At 42.5% G+C, this 7221-nt stretch overlaps 1 protein-coding gene across 2 annotated transcripts in view; it reads right to left on the bottom strand.

Moving 5' to 3' along the window:
- Nucleotides 1-4631, bottom strand: part of LOC116699024 (leucine-rich repeat and immunoglobulin-like domain-containing nogo receptor-interacting protein 3) — a 38496-nt gene extending 33865 nt beyond the window's left edge. Inside the window, exon 1 of one of the 2 annotated variants that reach the window (XM_032531389.1) lies at nucleotides 4075-4631. The gene's annotated coding sequence lies outside the window, so the exon portion shown is untranslated. The remainder of the gene's footprint in view (nucleotides 1-4074) is intronic. The other variant, XM_032531388.1, reaches the window with a different exon arrangement.
- Nucleotides 4632-7221: the final 2590 nt, after the last annotated feature.

Below are 7221 nucleotides of genomic sequence, written 5' to 3'. Positions count from 1 at the left end.
TGAAATTACTATTGAAGATCCCCCTGCCACTTTTAAACCATTTGTGTGGCAACATTTTGTGGAAACAGTCGACATGCTTGTATTCTTGAAAAAGAACGTGACCATATCTTGGGCTGTTCCGTGTAGTTTCTCTCTTTTTCATGCTTGAAGAAAAAAACTGTTTCTGTTTGCACTTGTAGTTTTGAGAGAGCAGTACTTTGGTTATTGATACACTTACTGTTTGCATTTAAAGTGTTAATTTTTCTGTTATTTACACATTTATTTTATTTATGCTGTTTATTTTTTTATCTTCGGTTTGTGGAAAGGAGTTAGATTTCTCGTGTGACATTGTACAGGGCAGAAGCCAGTTGGTAGAGTTTATACAAAACATTTGGCAGTGTTTGCACGTCCTTTACTGCATACAATTCATTAAAAATAGTTTTAAAAAAAAGTTAAATAACATTCATCATTAATAGTTGATTTCAAAATGCACCTAAATCGTTTTGCATTTTGTGATTTTTCAGTTGAATAAAAAAAAACATTTTCCATTCATATATTTCATCGAGGACTTCTTTAAATGTTTTTTAAAAATCTCGTCTCGTCTCGTTCTCGTGAACCCAATCTCGCGACGTGCCTCGTCTCGTGGAGTAAGCGTCTCGTCACCCCCCTGGTAACTATGGTAACTACAAGCAAGCGACGTTGCCAGCCCGCGTCAGCTAACAGTAAATTAAGCCGGCAAGATTTCACATTTCAACTTTTTGGGAAAAATGACTTGGGTAGGCCTACACCGAAGGGGAAGGGGACTGTTAAAAAGCACAGCTGAAACAGTAGGTCATAAACGGAGTAGCATAGTGTTAGCCACGATGCTAACGACATAGAAAACCAAACCACACGGCGCTACTATCACTACAACTAGTATCACTACTCGTTAGTGGTTTATAAGCAACCTGTTTCATGCACCGTTAAGAACACAGATGTTAATACATAAATTTGATGCAGATTCTGACAGCTGGATTAACATTAGCTGTCTACATGAATTATCGTTATGCCGTGACGTAGTTAGGAAACAAGAACGAGCTAATTAATGACAACAGCAGCATTTCGACTCGATGGATGTCAATTTTAAATTCATGTTGAAACAGTACTACAGACGTTACTCAATCTTTCTACCGTGAAGTTAGCTCCGTGCCCTCAGACAATGCCTTGTGGTGCTGGAGCATGAAAATGACAAATAAAGGAATTATGAATCTTGTCTTACGGATTCCCGTTGACTTTATTATCGGTCAGAAGTGACGTGACAAAAGCACTTGTCTTTTGTTTTTTTTGCGTAACGCATTTATAAAAAAAAGATACACATTCAAAAAGCAATTTCAGCATTTGATTAGCATCAATTATAATGTGATATCTTCAAATTACATTCAACTTTCGGAATTATGTAACCATAAGGCAAGATCAGACTAATACTAAACTCACTGGCTTTTGAAGAAAGACTCTCTCCAGTGAACACATGGATTAAGTAACAGTTTAACTGTTAGTTACACAGGAGAACGCCAGTCTGAGAATTTGAGTTTGTGGCAAAACCTTTTAAATGTTTTCATTTTCCAACTATCGACTGAATTGAAGGCCTATTTTTCCAGTCTTGTTTCATCATTGAAGTTTTTTTTATCAATTCTTTTTTCAAACAGCGTTAAACTCGTGTCTCGATCTCGTGACCCCAATCTTGTCTGGGGGTCTCATCACACTCCTATTAGCTACGGTAGCTGCATGAGTAGTTGACCCATGAAATAGTAAGTTAGCAATGATCCCTGGCAACTTCATGACGTCTTCAAAGTCTTTTTTATTAATTTGATTGAGAGACGCCGGCAGCAGAAATGACACGTTGTGCGTATAAATGTTGTTTTCTACACTGTACCTGTCCACGCATAGCTTTTTTTGATGCCCATTACCATCCTTTTGAGTGTGCCAACATGCAGTTTTACCTCCTAAATGAAGCCAAATTAAGATAAGGGTTTGCACATAGGTTTCCTCTCCTGCTACTGACCCAACCTGTAATAAACCAGAATTCTCCAATTTTCCTCAAGGAGAAGCAGCGAAATGCTTTAAAAAAATAATCCAACACCCTCTGCTTCCTGCGGCGATCTGTGTCTCTCTCCTTCTCTCTGTGTCTCTCTCTGTCTTCACCTTCTTTCCTCGGGGGTGTTTGAAAACTATCACTTTGCAGCTGTGTCCATTCACAGGAAAAAAAAGACATCAGCAATCAGTAGCTGTCTGTCACCACCAGGACCAAACATGTCCGCCCACATTCTTTCATTTTTCAGTCACCATCTAAACTCTGTCTTTCCCCCTGACTCCTTCCATTATCGCATCAATCTTCTTTTATGTCCCATCTTTCTCTTTCTGTTAATTACGACCTCTTGACCTCATCCTGTTATCCTTCTCAGCCATGATCCTACTATGCCTTACGTCCAATCCCTAACTCCATCTGTGTCTTTTCACACAGTTTAACAGGCTTGGCAGCAGAAAGGACAGCGTAGCTATCCTTCAGGTAGCTGTCACACTGCTGGGCTAAAAGGCTTATACTGGTGTGTGGGAGTGTATGCCTGTTTTTATGTAAATATGTGCGTTTTCTGTCGGCGTTGTGCTGTTGTAGTGAAGAGGTTGCAAGGTAGGATCCTTACAAGTGAGGTTTAAGGAAAAGATGATAACTATAAAGTCGGCGAAAGAGAAAGCTATAAAGACAGATGTTTGCATACATGATGGAATGAAAGAGTCAGTGTGGGGGAGAGGTTGTGATAGGGGGGGGGTTCAGCTCTCTGGCAAGCCTTTTCCTAGTGTTGGCCCAAATGCTTGGACCAACACTAGCTCTGTCTGGGTGAGTCTTTTTTCTTATAGATGAAACAGCGAACAGCGATAAAGTTAGAAACCCAAACAAGTTAATGAGGAGCAGGAAATAATGAGCTGATTGCATGATTAGTGGCATAATTCTTCTGCACACTGAAACCCCCCCCCAGAGCTATTTCCTATTTACATATCTTTTCTGGATCTGTGAGAGCAGCGATAATATGAAGTGGCTGCCGTGTTCAGGCTTCACCGGGGTCGCTCTTTGCTCAGGTTGGGGGCAACCATGAGAAAATTGCCTTGAAATCCCCACCCATCCTTCACTTTGATTGTTGAAAAGGCAGAGGGGAAACTAGCCAGCCATGGTGTCCGGAGGAGCGGAGGCAGGTAAAGGTAATTGCTTAGCAAGAGAATGAAACAGGAGATAGCATCAGGAGGAAAGGGAGCGAGATGACAGCCTATAATTGGAAACTGAGAAAGAGGTGGAAGATGGTGGAAAATAAGGAAGAGAGAGAGTGAGAAATGATGGTGGTGGTGGGGGGGAATTGAGAAAGACAAGTGGCAGGCTGATACACCTGATGCAAACCTGCTGACATAAACCATATGCACTGTGGCACAACGTGACATAACACCTGGCCATACATGTCATGTTACCGCTCATGGCGTCCTGCAGTGCAACATGGGTAAGCAGAGCTATACATGTGTCAGACCGGAGTACATAAACAAGCCCTGGCTTCAGATTCTTCCATCAGCCACACAAGTTACACGTCTGATTTTCTTTTTTTATTGTGCATGATTTATGACTCCGAATAACTCGCCCAACAAAGTTAATGTAATGAGCAGTGTTAGGAACGCGAAAACAAGTGTTGAGATGTGAGTGATTGTTTCATTTGCCCGGGCGACGTGAAAAATGCTCTGCCAGTGGAGGTTTTATTTACATGCATCACTCTGACAGCTCACGAAACCCATTATGAAATGCCTCCAGTGCTATACAATAATGTACATAATAACGTGGATGTGGATGGTAAAGCATGACCACGCACACTCTCAGACGCACACATAATCTCTCGTCCTCGTCCTCTTTCCTATCTGAGGGCAAGTAGGGAGACTTGTCAGGGTGGGTAGTCGTCAACCCTGGAGATCTGCAAACACGCACTGTTGCGTTTCAAGTGTTTCCAAAAAAAACAACACAGCAACCATTGAGGATAAAATGTACATGTCTGCGTGCAGGATTGTGTGTAGTATAGGTGGACGTACCCAGGACTGAAGCGTGGTCCCTGATGTCTCCTCATCTGTCCAGCTGTGTGCGTATGTGAATCTTCTTTCCCCTCGTCTTGGGCCCACGAGTTGACACTGCTCCACATGTGCCGCCCTCCCCTCCTCAGTCTGTCTCGGTCTCACTCGCAGACCCGGGCATCAGCAGCTGTACCGAACCTTCCTCTCATCCCCCCCCCCTCTTTTCCCTGCCTTCTTTTCCCTCCTGCCAGCAGGCTCGCTTGTGTACACACCCCCGGTTCAGTCCTCGTTGGTTATTGTCCCAAAAATATGATCCGGACACTCACAGGAGGGGATGGGGGAGGGGGTCATGTGAGCTTTCCTCTCCTCTAAACAGTGCTCCTCAGCGGGTCTGGGTGCCCTCCATCTCCCTCGGCGTGGATGTGGGATTATGAGAGAGGAAAGGGAGGATGGGAAAGGAGCGTGCTGTTGCTGGAGCTGTTGCCTCTGCCTCCTTCAGTGTGAGTGCTTCTCTCTCGCTTAGCATGCTTTTCATCTCTCACTCAACTCTCTCTCTCTCTCTCTCTCTCTCTCTCTCTCTCTCGCTCTGCTCTTTCACTCTTTATGTCGAACTACCCCCTCCCCCCTCCCCTCCCGTTTTTTCAGTCACTGTCGATCTGCTGCTGCTCCGGCTGTTTGGATTCACAATTCAGTGGGCTCCCGGGCGTAAGGCTCAGGGAGTCTGTCTAAAGAGCCAGGGAGGGAGAAAAACGAAGAGACTTTGATTTAGGAGAGGGGGGAAAAAAAGATTTTTGCTTTTTGAGAAAATAAATGATGAACAGTTAATGTTACTATCACAGTTGAAAAATCAGATTCAATAAAATACAATTTAAAAAATGTTAAAATCAAAACAATTCATGCCATCATGTATTCAATTGACAGAATTCTGAGACATTTGTTTCTGAAAGGTGGTGATAATGGAACAAGACTAACTATATACACCCAGGCTAGGAGCTCTGTGAGGCTGTACTGGGGGCGGCGGCAATAGCTCAGTCTGTAGGGAGTAGTGATGGGAACCGGAGGGTCGGCGGTTCCAGTCCCCATAGGGACCAAAGTATGGTGGTGGACTGGTAGCTGGAAAGGTGCCAGCTAAGATGCTCTTGTGCAAGACACTGAACCCCCAACTGCTTGGGGCGCCCTTCCATGGGCAGCCCCCCCACTCTAACATCTCTCCATTGCATGTGTGTAATAACAATAGAATGTAAATTGCAATTCCCCTTATGGGACTGGTAGGGGATACATTATTATTATTACTACTACTTACGGTAGTTTGAGCTAAATGCTAACATCAACATGCCAACATGCTCCCATTGACAATACTAACATTCATATTTTTTTAACATACTAGTTACCATCTTAGTTTAGTATGTTAGAGTTAAGTGTGCATGCTAACATCTGCTGTTTAGCACAGTTTTAAGTACAGCTGAGGCTAAGGGGAGTGTCATTAGAGTTGCAGGTATTTGGTCAAACAGCAAAGTATTTGGATAAATTCATTTATTTATCTGATGATGGGTCTAGATTTAAAGTCAGAACATTGCCATGAGTTATTACAATTTATCCTGACATTAATGTGTGTACCAGATTTCACTCAAAATCTCAAATGTCAATGTCATGGTGGCGCTAGATGAAATGCTGATTACCAAAGTTATTAGGGTACACATAGTCTGGAGACCAGAAACGTAAATTTCATGGAAATCCATCACATATGTGCGGAGAGATTTCATGCTGCTAACATGGCTCTAAAGTCTGAAAATAATTTCTGTTCTTTTGATTGAAAAAAAATTGGGGTTGCTGCACTATACAGTTTTCTTCAAGCCATTTCCCAAGTTGCCACCACTTATTATTGTTAAATATTTCCCTACATGAAACATGGAATACTTTATCGTCTAGATGGTCAGAAAAGTCTTGAAGGATTCTGGAAAACAAACAAACACACACACACACACACACACACACACACACACACACACACACACACACACACACACTACAGTACAGTACAGTACAGTACAGCACTTTTGGTGTGTGTATATATATATATATATATATATATATACACACTGTACATATATATACACATTTATATATACACTGTATTTTTCATTTTGTAATGCTGTGTATACTATTACATGGGAAAAGTAATGACCTTTACATACTGTGAATTGTTTTATTAATTGAGAATCATTTTTGAATCGAATCTTGAGCTTAAAAAATAAATTTTCAATCGAATCCTGACATTTTCAATCAAATCGTGACGATTTTGAATCGAATCGAGACATTTTGAATCGAATTGTGCACCCCTATTGAATATACTGACAAAACATGAGAAACAAATTGTTGCTAAAAGAGACTATATAGGACAGAAAGAAGCATAAGACAAATAGAAACAATAAAAAGTTATTAGGAGCGATTCAAACAAAGATTAAGAACTAGCTCGCCTGACTTACTCCAGCATTATGTTCCAGAGCCGAGGCACCGTAACTCCAAAGCTACGCCCCCCCTCTGGCTCACATGTTGGGTTAGAGTGTCAAAATTGGTTATGTGCATTAATTTCTGGGGTCTTGTAGGTAATTTTGCTGCAGCATTCTGAGCCAAACGACACTAAACTGTTCCTGACGTGGATTAATAAGTATAACATACAAAAGGGGATTTTAGCTCCAAAAATGACTCTTTGGGAATGACATTCTTCCAGTGGCTTTGTTTTGTTTAATCATCTCCTCCATTTCGCCTGGAGCATGCACAGAGAGAGAGAGAGAGAGAGAATAGAGAGAGAGAGAGAGAGAGAGAGAGAGAGAGAGAAAAAAAAATAGACATTTTTATTGTCTGGTCCTGTTGCCTTGTCAGAGTAAATCAGATCACAGGGGTGCTAAGGTTCCAACACACACATACACACACACACATACACACACACACACACACAGAGAAACACAGTCTTCTAGCCTGTCTGCCCCTGAGGTCAGTTAATAGCTCAGAGCAGGAAAGGAGAAGTCTGGCCGGCGACCCTGAGGCCAGGGGTCCAGCACGTCAGGATTCCCGGTGGAGGCCAAGTCCAGCAAACAACCTGCACCCACGCAGGCACGCACGCATGCAGGCCGGCACGCACGCAGGCAGGCAAGCACGCACCCACAT

The sequence above is a fragment of the Etheostoma spectabile genome, chromosome 12 (assembly GCF_008692095.1).
Source record: "Etheostoma spectabile isolate EspeVRDwgs_2016 chromosome 12, UIUC_Espe_1.0, whole genome shotgun sequence".
NCBI classification, from domain to species: Eukaryota; Metazoa; Chordata; class Actinopteri; order Perciformes; family Percidae; genus Etheostoma; species Etheostoma spectabile.
Note: the sequence above shows the minus strand (reverse complement) of the source record. Positions and strands in the feature narration are given on the sequence as shown.